Genomic DNA, 14,407 nt, shown 5'->3' with positions numbered 1-14,407 from the left:
CAACTTGTATGAGGGTTTGCTTTGGGACCAACAATAGTTCTTGAGTGTCGGCCATGTCCAGAGTGTAGGCTCAGGTAGTGACATTTTCACTACAAGAAAAGCTGTCAGTTAAGACCAACATTTAGGGGCGAGCTAGTAATCTCGTCTCTAAAGATATATGTATTAGGACGATATTATATTCCGGTCCTTATTTATATACTTTATTGTGAAGATACTAAATCCGGTCCCCAAAGAACTAATTAACTAGTCCCAAATTCTAATTGAAGGACTTAAGCAGGAAAATATACTTCCACCCAAATTAATAAATTAATTCTTAATAAGAAAAGCTTTTCTTTTCACCAAAATTTCAAGCGCCAATTTTTTTTCATAGAAACCAAAAAAGTAAAAAACTCCTCGGTTTCTGAAAACTAAAAACATAAAAGGAAAAGTCTTTATTTTCTGGAATATGGTCGCAGCTTTGCCCTAGTAATCTCTTCAAATCATCAGGATCGTCGCTTCTATAGTATTTTTCCAGCAAAACTCTGCCCCAATCTCAACAACAGTGGATTTCCATAGCAGCGGTGTCTTCTTGTTGTGTATACTTAGTTGCTACTCATATTATTAGCTGCTCGATCGGTGGAAAAATAGAGGTTTGCTTCCTCTTCTAATTTAATCGAGTTGCTTGTTTCTTTCTTAAATTGTATTGATGACATTTTTTCTTGATTTATTCAGGTTACTCTTCTTCTTCTTCCTCTTTTCTAACATTAAATAGGGTTTAAAGTTCCATAATCTGCTCAGTTTTCTTATGTACAATAAGTAAAAGATTATTGGGTCGAGCTTTCTAAAAGTTTACTCGATTTTGTGAAGTATATTAATATTTAAATACAGTGCATATGGTATTTGAAAAGGTTCATAATCTGCTCTGTTTTCGTATTTGATAGTTTGAAGATGTATTGTATCTATAAACATATATACCTTTTCGATATAACTTATTAAGCAAGAGAAATATGGGCGTGTACATATATGTGGCTTCATCATATTTAAAGACGAAGGATCATGATGAACCTAGAAAGAAACAATTTTTCTATTTGTCTTTAGAATTTAATCTTTTATTAAATCAATGGCTGCCTTAGATAAAAATATTGACCTTTTTGATGTTTTTTGTGTAAATTTTCATAGAGTAGGAGTTAGGACTCGAACCATCTCATTTCCATGACTAACTTTCCACAATCTCGTTCTAGGAACAAAAGGTTGAGTAGGCTGCTTTTTTTTTTGGAAGATATCACATTTGAACCTGGGACCTAATATAGGACAATGTCTAATCTTGGATATATTATTAGATATGCACACTGATCATTTGTCTGATGCATGAAGTAATGCCTATGCATAACTTGCTTGTTTGTGGTAATTGGTTAACAATATTGCTGGCCTGTCAGATTGTTTAAATAGCTTGATTATTATCAGTTACATATTAAGTTTAGTACTGAAAAGTGTTGGGTCAATTTAGAAGGATTGTATAGCTGACTTGAATTAGTTTTGGGATTAAGGTGTCGTTTATTGATCGACTTATTAAAACAGTTCAAAAGTGAGGTTATGGGGAGTAAATTTCATTCTTGTCTACTATACGTAAATACTTTTCTTTTTGTTGAACTAAAATCTCAAGCAATTAGTTGTGTTGGTTGCAGGTTCTTGTAATTGTTCTGGATTTGTTTCTTTTAGGAATAGTGTTTCCTGGCAAACGTAGATGTGCAAGTATTTTTGCAAGATGTTGATCCAAGCTAGTTTTACTAACTTGTTCAGATTGTTAATTGATAACCATTTTATTCTCGAGTTATGGTTGGCTAACTTGCGTCCTATTTTTGTTCCTACATTGATAAGGGTATTGGCTGGTGAATTAACTACTCAATGATTTTCTTGTCGACAGTTACTCAACTAGCTTTGTAGTTATCTCAGTTTTCTTGTCCGAAGTTTAGTTTCTTACATCCTTTACTAATAATAATCAAACTGTCTAAGCTACTGGTAAACACAACCAGTAGCTACCATTCCTTCCCAGGTTATCATCCATGCCAATTCTTGTTTCCATCCAAGAAGTTGTCTATCAATACCTTGTCAATTCAATAATTTCCTTCAAGCATATAAAGTGTAAGGACATATAAAGATCATGTGGTCCATGCTTTCTCTTCCTGTGAGACATAATGGACAGTCTTGATTGTTGATGATTCCCCATTTAGTAAGTCTATCCTTAGTATATAATCTCTCCAATGCAGCCATTCTGAAAATAAATAGCCATTTAGGTGCTCCAAAATTATTACACACTAATTTCCTCCATGAAACTTTAGGAAAAGATAAGTAACTCCTTGTAAAATTTCTGAATAGTGAATTCATGCATAGATAGCTACTGGTCATAATCATACCTAATGGATTCATAGTATTTTTGCTCATGAAAATCTTCCTTAGCAACCAAGATGCTTTTATGAGTTAGTATATTCATTCTTAAATGTTATGATGGCAACATTTCTTTTATTCGTACTTTACTAAACATTTTTCAGGTCTAATTTTTAACTTTTTTGCTCTTTTTGCACGTTCAAGATGAAACTATTGCAGATTGAAAATGAGGTCGATTCTAATATGAAGAGTACTATAGGATATACATTTGTCGCACCTGGTGCTATTGGAAAGGGACGAGGACGAGGGCTTTAGTCTTTGGGTGAGAAAGGAAATTTACCATCTAAGAGTATATTGCCTCAATCAAGTGATCTAGTTAAGAAGTACATCAAAGAAATTGAAACAAGTAAGATATTCTGTATTCTTTTACCTCAGACCATAAGAATTTTTTTTAATTGTGTTGAAGGAAAATATTTTTTTCCAGCTTTCTGTTTCATGTCTTGTGATTTGGAACCTTATAATATAAGAGTATATTGCCTCAATCAAGTGATTAATTAGTCAAGAAGTACATCAAAAACATTGAAACAAGTAAGATATTTTGTATTCTTTTACCTCAAACCACAAGCAAAATTTTTAATTGTGTTGAAGGAAAATATATTTTCCAGCTTTCTATAATCTGTATTTTATCTTGGAGGAGAAGGTGCGGAAAATTATTTTTTCCAGCTTTCTGTTTGATGCAGAATATAGGCATAAATATTTTTTTTCCAGCTTTCTGTTTCATGTCTTGTGATTTGGCCTCATAATATAAGAGTATATTGCCTCAATCAAGTGATTTAGTTAAAAAGTACATCAAAGAAATTGAAACAAGTAAGATATTTTGTATTCTTTTACCTCAGACCATAAGCAAAAATTTTAATTGTCTTGAAGGAAAATATTGTTTTCCAGCTTTCCGTTTGATGCAGAATATAGGCATAAATATTTTTTCCAGCTTTCTATTTCAAGTCTTGTGATGCATTAGTCCACTTATAAAGTATGATTTGTTTTTTTTCCAGATTATATAGGGAAGGGACGAGGACAAGGACTTAAAAACTCTACCATGTCTACTAGTCAAGAAATACGAATGATGCATAAGAACTCCATGGCTTTTGAGAAAGAGAACATGCAAATTAATACCTCATCTCCTACATCTACTAATCAAGTTAACAAATACACCCAAGAAATTGAAACAAGTAAGATCTTTTCAAATATATTGTATTTTTTTGAAAATCTATTGTGTTGTCATGTTTTTGATAAACTTTTATATCACGTTTAGTGGGTCCAGGTGCTAAAAAAAAAGGGACTAGAGAAAAGAACTGGATCTTTGAGCTTCACTTTAGGATTTTCTGAATATGAGGTGGGATCTTTCAACAAGAGTACTGTTTTTGCTAATGTTACTCCTACTAAATGCACCAAATCGAGTTTACCATGCCTTCTAGTCACGAAATGTAAAAGATGAAAAAAATAGTTCTTGAGAAAGAGGATATGCAAACCAATGTTTCATTGCCTCCATCTGTTGATCAAGTTATGAAACACTCTAAAAAAACAGAAAAAAGGTATGATATTTTGAATTCATATGTTATTAAGTCTTAGAAATGAGTTTGATTGCTATAGTTTTTATCAAATTATGCAACTGTAGGTTCAGCTAATCCTACAAAGGTAAAAGAGTTCAAGGAAGCAACAAGTGCAAAGAAGTTGCTTCACTTGAAATTGCACAGAAGTTGAAAGTAACATTTTACAATCGAACGATTGGAACAAATAACAATCTTTTTTCAAGGCATTTGGGAAAAATTGTTCGTGATCGTAACATTTGTCACTTGGGGTATCATCGTCGCATGATATTAAGCAAGAAAAGTTGAATCACGAACAACCGTTACGATCAGGTGTATATTTGTTACCTCCACATATGATGCCTCTCCATTTTCTGAAAATAATAACTCAAATCACATTTCATCTGGTTGTGCAGTAGAATATGTACCCATTTTGATACTGTATTCGTTAGAGTCAGTGACTTCTTATTGCTTACATACAAGGAAAGTCCCCCTTGTGATTTGGTTTGTCCAGTTTGTGCCTTATACGGAGATGCTACCTCAACTAGTTTAAACTTCTGATTTTCCTGCACATGTTGGATGATGCTTTGTGCCTGCTTAATTAGACCTTTTGGTTTCTGTTTCTTCCTGCAAACTTCCTCAGAATGCCCATATTTCCGGCAATGTTTGCACAGGACTGTGAGCACACAACACATAACACACCACTGAATCCTTCCAATAATAGATCTCTGAGCTAATGTCTTCCATTTCTATCTCCACAATATTAGATGTATCATAGGACGTTGGGGCAACATATTCAAGCTTAAAACTAACATTTGATACCTTTGAGATGTCAAAATCATCCCAAATAGATGCCTTCCTCGCTGGAATTCTTTTCTCCTCTTCTTCTACTATATCTGCCCACGACTTAGTCCCACTCGTCGATGGGCTTGTTATAGCAGATTTAAACATCACATTCCATTATTCCTGCGCTTGCTTTCTCTTGCCTTTAAATTTCCTTAGCTTGCTGTGGTTTCTGGTTAATTCTCTGCTTACCACTATGAGATCCCATATTTCGTAGATCTGAGCTTATTTCAGCTCGTCTCTTTTGCTATTCATTCAATCCATTCATTTCCATTTTCTACCAAATGTTATTTAGTTGTGATTCATCATAAAAGATGTTGATTTCTTGGTTAATGTATCACAAAGTTCTCTAATTTTGAACTCTTAATTTGGTTAAACGAAGTAGGTTAGGCGAGGAGATGAGCTGAGGTGAGGCAATTGTAGAACTTTATCGCAACTGTTCAATTTTTTTATGCTGGCGCTTTTTTTAAAAATTTTTCTGCAAAGCTGCATAATGACATAAATTTTGATTTTAAAGTTCCTCACTGCTGCAACATTGCAACCAGCAGCTGCTGTGTGTTTTACAGTTTGCTTCCAGCTACTCTGTTTTACTGTTTGTTGCCAGCTGCGTCGTTAATCCAACTTGTCGTTTATGCTATTCATTCAGTCCATTTATTTCCATTTTCTACCAAATGTTATTTAGTTGTAGTTCTTCAAAAAAGATGTTGGATTCTTTCTTAATGTATCTTAAAGTTCTCTAATGGATTTTTCTTATTTCTTGCAGGTTTTGTTGATGTTTCTAGATATCACTTGACAAAGATTGAAATTTTAAGTTTTCTGCCAGACTTTTGTTCATTCTTTAGTGAAGATACAAGTTTAGAAGATGCACTAACTCATTATTAGTTTGCTATGAATATTTTGCAATACTTTGGATGTTATCTAAGTTTTTTTGTTAAGCAAATATTGAACATCATGGGATGTTAACCAATTTATTGTAATCAATCATACTCTTATCTCTATCTTCTTGCCCCCTCTCTAGTTTGATATTTGTCGATGAATTTAGATTCTTTGTGATATTAATGATTCTAGGATCAATGGTGGTCAGTTAGAGACCACAATTATTGATCGTCTCAAAAGGTCAATCTAGGACTAGAATTGTTGCTCGTCTCTAATGTATAAGCTAGGACTAGAAATCATGCTCGCCTGTAAAGCTATTTTAGGACCAGCTTGTTGTTCGTCTTTAAAACTACTCTAGGACCAGTTTGTTAAGGTCGCTAAATCTATTCTATGACCAGATTATTAATGGTCTCCAACGACCTAACTGTATTCTAGGACCAGCTGGTACACTCGTCTCTAAAAATTTACTAGGACCAGGTTGCGGAAGGTTGCAAAAAGAGGTTTAACGACCTGAATACCAAGATATAAATGCTCTATTTGAGACCAGATTTATAGTCCCTAAAAGGAGTTCACGACCTGAGTTTTTCCCGTCCTAAAATATTTCAGGGACCAGACTTTTGACCTCGTCCTTACTGACCACTAGCGACGGAAGTATCTAGGACGAGTGGCGACCATATTTTTCTGGTCTCAGTTGCTCAATTGAGACTAGATTTAAACTTTTAGGGACTAGATTTCCCTTCCTTAGAGACTGTTTTTCTTGTAGTGTTTGTTTTTAAGTGAGTTTTCACATACTTTTGAAACTTGAATGGTTGACTTGGTCAAAAATCTAAGTAAATGGCGTCAAAATGCAATTGTGATGGTTAAGTTATTCCAAAACATTAAGTTTTGTCTAGAAGCATCCTTGGTTCGGATCTCGAAGTTTTCGAGCTATTTTCGAGCTACCTTATGGATTCTGACATAAAATAAAGCTTGAATGGCTGGTCCCATTATTGTTGAGACGATCTTTGTTCGAAGTTTTCTAATAACCCTCATGGTCATTTGCGTGTTTTTTCTTTTGTACTTTTGACACTTTTTACCTTCCCCATAGCTTCCTTGTGTTATGTGTGTGGTGTTTGGATGAATGACATGCATTCCGAGGTGGTTGAAAACGTTTTCTTCAAGTTTTTCTTTTTTTGAAAGTTTTAAACTAAAAGAGTTGACTTTAGTGAAAATCCAGAGAAACTGACGTCGGATGTGATTTCTGTCAGTTTCATCAGCTCTAGAAGACTGTTTTGGTCAAATTGGATGGTTTGTTTGGACTCTGAGGCCTTCAGTGTGATTTTTAGGCGTTAGGTGAGATAATTGAGAAAGTTTGGCCAAGATTTGATGTCGGTCAATATTCTTAGTAAATGTGATCACATGAGAATTCCATCTGTGCCGTTAGCTTCAGAATTCTTAATAAGTTCTAACACAAAATTTGGTTCGAATTTTGATGTAATCGACAAGATTTAAAGGCATTTGACATTTGTTGTTTCGTAGATTTCATTAGGTACATATCTTGAGTTAGTGAACGTCCTAACAAGACAACCTCCGTTGGTTGTTTTGTAGATTTCATTGAGTCCCGAATATCCTTTTTGTGGGGTAGCATAGTTTATTTGTGTTCATATGGTTCTAAATAAATCCCGAGCCCTCGTCAATGTATTTCCCAACTAGATGTTGAGCCGATATTGTTGGTGTTTGTGCACATAGACGTATTTCTCCACAATTGCAACTTTGGTGTTGGGATCATGAAGGGTCTGGAGGTTGTTCTCCGCATTTGTAGGCACTTAGCCGCGTTCGCGAAGGTCTGGGTACTTCACCTTCGCTTTCTCGAGAAAGGCTATGTGTTCACGGAGGCTTTCTAGCCAAGCCTCCATGTTCGATGGAATGCTTTCACGTTTGCGGAGGGTTAGTGACTTGACCTTCGCGTTCGCGGAGTTAAACGATTGGTTGGTATAACAACCCCCATGATTTCATCATGCATTTTATTCAAATGGACTAAGCCTTGAGGTTGTTATGGTGTTTGATGAATGGTAGATTTCTACTCATTTAAGACCTATATATCTCAACAATGAGTGTCCTCAATGCCTATTTGTGTCTTATTCTGATAATATTTTGATGATTTGCATCTATGCAGGCTAAAAAGACAAGGCAAGAATGAATGAATGAGACAAAAAGACCAAAAACACTAAAAAGAGTGTAAAACCCCAAATAGATGGTTGCCTAAACAGAAAGACGAAATGCAAAATAGGCTACACATTGATGCCACACCCTTTTTCGACAGTGGTGAAAGAGTTTTTCCAATTTAAGTGACGATATTGATTAATGGAATATATTTTTTTTCAGAGTTGCCACTTAGAATTGAGTTATAGTGTTCCAAGTGACCTTTTTGAATCCCTATTCAAAAGGAAATGGTTCTTAATTTTGGTCTGCTAAAACAAAAGACCGCGTAAGGAATTTTGTTGACCGATGGGAAGGTATTAGGCATAACTCGAGTCTCGTGGTTCTAGAATGGTCGCTTTTATTGACTTATACTTATATTTGAATTTTTTTTGGAAATATTGTTATAGGTTATGGCTTGCTCGCGTATCTTATTGTTGAACTTTATTGATCTCAACCTAGATGCATAGCCGTATTTTTGGTCTTGATATTTAGAGGCATATATGTCTTCTTAACGTCGCACAAAATAATATTGTCTATAAATCTTTGATTTAACTAAATAAAATAATTATTAAAAAATATGGCCAAGGTGCGTCATCGCATCCTTTAATTTCTTTTAAGCATCTTTAAAAAGATGTGTAACCACATTCTCAATTGAGAAAAGATTTAATAATATTTATATTCATCTAATGTTTAATAGGGCATAATATATGCATATTATTATGGTCACAAGCTATGCAAATTCCTTAATGTATATTAAAATAATGAATGTTGTTAAACCGAAAACTGCCTCTTTGATTGACATTTTATCGTCAATCTGAACTCAATTCTTTTTATCACATCTTTCACAATAATATTCTAGAAATACCTAATGATCAATTTTAATCTACTATATTTTATTTTTCTTTAAATCTAAGCAAAGATATGAGTAGAATGACATGAATAATAGACCAAATAAATTATAAAGTTGTTCCAAAAATTAAATACAAAATAAATTATATACTTTTCCTAAAAATTAAACAATACATCAATAAGCCCTGTGTAACAACCCAGACCGTCGTGATTTGTACCCACACTAACCCTCTGGTGGAAGAACCATTAATTCTTATTACCTAACCAAAGAAATACACAACTTAATCAAAACTAAGGCATTTAAAGTTACAAAAGAAAATTTAAATGTATATGAAAAGAAAAATAGGGAGTTCCCAATAAACTCCAAAAGTCAAATCAAACAAATGTGGAATAAATACCTAGAACCTGAAAGTCAAGGTACCAAAACTCTAACAAGTAACCATAGTCTAAAGAAATGGGTAAAACTTGTAACGACCGGGTTCCGTCGTTATAGAAAAGCCAACAGGGAAAATTTTTGGTCAGAAAACCTTTTCGTAGTAACTTTGAATTTCTCAACCTAGTCCAGATTTTGGACAAAAGCGAAGTCATTCAAGTCTAGAGAAATCTGGTAGCAACTGGGTGATCTAATTATAATTTTGATCACATGAGTAGATAGATAAGTCGTTAAGGCATTCGTACGACTTCACGTAATTGAATTCAGGTGAGTAGAACTCCCGGAATTAACCTTAGCGTGAACGGGTAGTTTTTGAGTGTCATTGGTTAAAGGTGTGTTGTGAAATGGAGGTGTTATAATTATTAAAATAGCTCATTGTTTCGTGCAGGCCGCTTTGGCGGTGATTTCGGTCGCCAGGGCAAAGCAGCTGTAGCGGGGTAAGGACTGTTGTGGCGGGTCAAATGCAACTTAAAGTCGTAAATAAACCCAAAAAAAACATATTCTGCAATTTTCAAATTTGAGAGCTATGGAACGAACCCAGGGTTTCTGTTAACAGTTTTCCACCATTCTTGAGGCTAAAGGTAAAATTTTAACTCCCCGAATCTGTTTTTCGATCCGTAGAACGTAATCTAATGGGTAATTATAGATGGGGAAGGGTTTTGATTTGGAATCTATGGTGGAAACAACCCTAATTTGGGTACTTGGGATCATGGGTATGATCCAGGGTTGATAGAATTGTTAGTAATCCGGGTAATTAGTGATTGTTTATTGATTCCCATATTGTATTAACTGTTTGTAGACCAAGAACAAGAGGAACGAATCCGGAAAGGGAAGGATCAAGTTTCTTTGGGTTTCAAGCTTGTTTCAAGGTAGATGATTGTTGTGATTCTATGATTGTGTGATGTATGTTTGTTCTTGCTTCATTATGATACATGTATGTATGCGAATATTGAATTATTGATCACATTAATTGTAAATGAGGATATATGAATGATGAATGCCATGAATCATGACTTGATTGTATGATTATGAGGATGTACTTTGTGATTGTGGTTTGTTGACTGGATCGGGTGTTGCGTTCCGACACACTAACTTGGATCGGTTGCCACGTTCTGACATAATTATGGGATCGGTTGCCACCTTCCGGCATAATCATTGGATTGGGTAGCACGTTCCAGTATGCTAACTGTTTGGGTTTGGGTTACATGAGAGGACCAATGACTTGATAAATGTAAAATTGTACGTTGTTTGTTAAATGATGATGATATTGTATATGTTCGGTGTATGCATGTTATTATTATGTTGTGTTGACTTATGTGTGTTGCACTTAGTGGGATAGCCGTGTGATCCAACCAGTACATTGTGGTTGTGTACTGATACTACACTTTATTTTTCTTTGTTGAGTACAGGGCATCTTCAGACAGCTATTGACAGACCTCACTTAGAAGATCAATGATCGTCGATCGAATTCAAGGATGAGCCAGTTCTTTCAGGCTGCCATGAGTTCTCCTTTCGTTTATTGTTGGGGAAGGGTTTTGGAACTGTTTGGATGGTGGGAAAAACCCTAATTTGGATATTGGGATCATGGATTTTTTTTAGGGTTGATAGAATTGATTGTAATCCGGGCAATTAGACATCGTTTATTGATTCCCGTGTTATATTGATTGTTTGTAGACCAAGAACAAGCAGACAGAATCCAGAAAGGGAAGAATAAAGTTTCACCCTTGAATTCGATGACGATCACTGATCTTTTAAACGAGGTCTGTCAATAGCCACTACAGTGTACTGGTTAGATCACGCGGTTATTCCACTAAGTGCAACATACATAAGCCATTACAACATAATAATAACATGCATGCACCAAACATATACAATATCAATCATCATTTACGAACAACATACAATTTAAAAATTCTCAAGATATAGAGTTATGTCAAGTCAATGGTCCTCTCATGGAATCCACACCCAAACTTTTAGTGTACCGGTACGTGGTACCTGTTCCAGGTTAGTGTGCCGGATCGTGATACCCATTCCAATGTTTATGTCGGTACGTGGCAACTGATCTCAATAAGTGTGTCCGAACGCAACACCCGATCCATTCAACAAGCCACAATCATAATCACACGTACATTCTTATAATCATACAATCAAGTCATGATTCATGACATGCAATTATCCAATTATCCTCAATTACGATTAGTGGGATCAACAATGCAACATTCGCATACATACATGCATTATACTGAAGAAAGAACAAACATATATCACACAATATTAAATCACAACCATCACCTACCTTGAATCCCTAAGAAACTTTATTCTTCCCTTTCCGGATTCTTTCCACTTGTTCTTGGTGTACACACAATTAATATAACACGGGAATCAATAAACTATGGCTAATTACCCGGATTACAATCAATTCTATCAACCCTAAAAAAAAACCATGATCCCAATAACCAAATTAGGGGTTTTCCCACCATCCAAACAGTTCCAAATTAGGGTTTTCTGACCCTGCTACAACGGCCCCGCCCTGGCGAAAATAATCCCGCCACAATGGCTTGCACGAAACCAGTGATCAAATTTAAGAATTCCAAACCCCCATTTCACAACACACCTTCAACCAATGACACTTAGAAACTACCTGTTCACGCTAAGATCAGTTGCGGAAGTTCTACTCGCCCGAATTTACTTCTGTAAAGTCGCATGGGTTCCTTAACGTCTTAGCTATCTACTCATGTGATAAAAATCATAGTTAGATCACCTAATTGTTACCATATTTTCCTAGACCTTACTGACTCCGATTTCATCCAAATCAAGACTAGGTTGGGAAATTCCAAGTTACTATGAAAAAGTTTTCCGACCCAAAAAATTTTCCCGTTGGCTTTTCTATAATGGCAGGAACCAATCGTTACAATAGATAGCAATCTACCCATCACTCATCCCCGAGTGACAAACTTAGGAAAATAGGCTAAAGTTAGAGTAACGTAGAACCTGAATCGATGAACAACTGGGGATACTTGTCTTGCATGTCTTTCTCGGTTTCCCAAGTAGCTTCCTCAACTAGACGATGCTTCCATTGTACTTTTACGGACTTGATTTCTTTGGTCCTCAGCTTCCGTACATCACATAAAAGAATTGGAATCGGTTCCTCCTTATACTGAAGGTCTTTGTCTAACACAACTGAGTCCCATTTTATGATGTAATCCCGTCATCATGATATCTCTTCAATGAACGTGGCCCTAACCTCAATGCTAGCTAACACCTCACCTTTCTCTGAGATGTCCAACTGCCTGAACTTAGATTCCAAGGTTTGAATTTCCTTAGCCAAGGGTCGCTTAGATTAACTGAAGCAAGCTAAACTACCAATACCCACCTCTTTCCGACTCTGTGCGTCCACCAGTATATTAGCCTTACACGGATGATATTGGATGGTCACATCATAATCCTTGTGTAACTTTATCCACCTTCGCTGTCTCAAATTTAGATCTTTTTTAGTAAACACATGCTGCAAGCTACGATGATCAGTAAACACCTCACACTTAACCCCATAAAGATAATGTTGCTAGATCTTAAGAGCAAACACTACCGCTGCCAACTCTAAATCATGCGTTGGATAATTCCTCTCATGCACCATCAACTGTCGCGATGCACAAGCTATAACATTCTTACCTTGCATTAACACAACACCCAAACCCGAATGTGAAGCATCACAATAAACTATAAAATCTTTACCTTCAACCGGTAGTGCTAGAATAGGCGCGGTGGTAAAAAACACAATAAACTATAAAATCTTTACCTTCCACCAGTAGTTCTAAAATAGGTGTTGTGATCAAAAGAGTCTGGAACTTTCAGAAGCTCTCATCGCATTTGTCAGTCCATTCAAAAGGTACCTTCTTTTCTGTCAAATTTGTCAGATGTGTGGCAATAGAAGCGAAGTTCTTCACAAATCAACCATAGTAGCTAGCGAGCCCCACAAAACTCCTAACTTCAGTCACAGAGCTATAGCGTACCCAATTCTTAACTTCTTCAATCTTTTGGGAATTTACCATTACTCCTTCTTTTGAAACTACATGCCCCAAAAAGGCAACCGAAGTCAACCAAAATTCACCCTTAGAAAATTTAGCATACAACTTTTTTTTCCCAAGAACACCCAGAACAATACGAAGATGGTCGACATGCTCTTTCTCACTTTTCAAATACACCATTCATCAAACTCATATAAGGTGCAGGCACATTTGTCAACCCATATGACATAACTAGAAACTCATAGTGCCCATAACGGGTTCTAAACGCCGTCTTGGGCACATCCTGAGGCCTAATCTTTAACTGATGGTAACAAGACCTTAGTTCAATCTTAGAGAAAACTGATGCGCTTTGCAGTTGGTCAAAAAGATCATCTATTCGAGTTAATGGGTACTTGTTTCAAATGGTGACCCTATTCAATTGCCGGTAATCTATACACATCCTCATACGACCATCATTTTTCTTAACAAACAACACTGGAGCACCCCACAGGGAAGCACTAGGGCGAATGAATCCTTTATCAAGAAGTTCTTGGATTTAAGCCTTAAGCTCTCTCAATTCTGTCGGAGCCATGCGATATGGAGAGATAGAAATGGGGTGGGTACCAGGTTCCAAATCAATGCAAAATTCTATATCTCTATCCAGAGGCATACAAGGCAAATCACTAGGAAACACTTCTCTAAATTCTGACACCACAGGAATATACTCAATAGAAGGAGACTCAACCTCAACATCCCGAATATGAGCCAAATAAGCCAAACAACCCTGCCCTACCAGTTTCCTAGCCCAAATGAAGGATATGATCTTAGCTTGCATAGGCTTGTACACCCCTTCCCACTCTAACTTTTCCTTTCCCAGAATTTCAAGGGACACAGACTTAGTATTACAATTAAGCACAACATAATAGGGGGACAACCAAGTCATGCCTAAGATTATATCAAAGTCAGTCAGATCCAAAATCACCAAATCAACCCAATTCTGGAAACCCATAAACAAAATAGGACAAGCACGATAGACATGGGTGACTATGACAAACTTTCTAGCTAGAGTAGAAACATGAATGGGGCATAAGTATATCACAAATCATAGCAAATTCTGAGGCCAATCGCACAGACAAATAAGAATAAGTAGAACTCGAATCAAATAACACATTAGCCATCTGGTCACAGACAAGAATAGTACTTGTGATCACTGCGTCAGATGCCTCTGCCTCGATCTTGCCCAAAAATTCATAACACTGAGCCCTGTCATC

General features: G+C 36.0%; 1 long non-coding RNA gene across 1 annotated transcript; it reads left to right on the top strand.

Moving 5' to 3' along the window:
- Positions 1 to 405: 405 nt before the first annotated feature.
- LOC107059380 (uncharacterized) lies at positions 406 to 5,791 on the top strand. The gene is made up of 5 exons (XR_001472632.1): positions 406 to 629; positions 2,569 to 2,770; positions 3,417 to 3,593; positions 3,677 to 4,283; positions 5,557 to 5,791. It is a non-coding gene; the product is annotated as an uncharacterized lncRNA (long non-coding RNA).
- The last annotated feature ends 8,616 nt before the right edge of the window (positions 5,792 to 14,407 follow it).

Source organism: Solanum tuberosum, unplaced genomic scaffold (assembly GCF_000226075.1).
Source record: "Solanum tuberosum cultivar DM 1-3 516 R44 unplaced genomic scaffold, SolTub_3.0 scf00003, whole genome shotgun sequence".
Lineage (NCBI taxonomy): Eukaryota > Viridiplantae > Streptophyta > Magnoliopsida > Solanales > Solanaceae > Solanum > Solanum tuberosum.
Note: the sequence above shows the minus strand (reverse complement) of the source record. Positions and strands in the feature narration are given on the sequence as shown.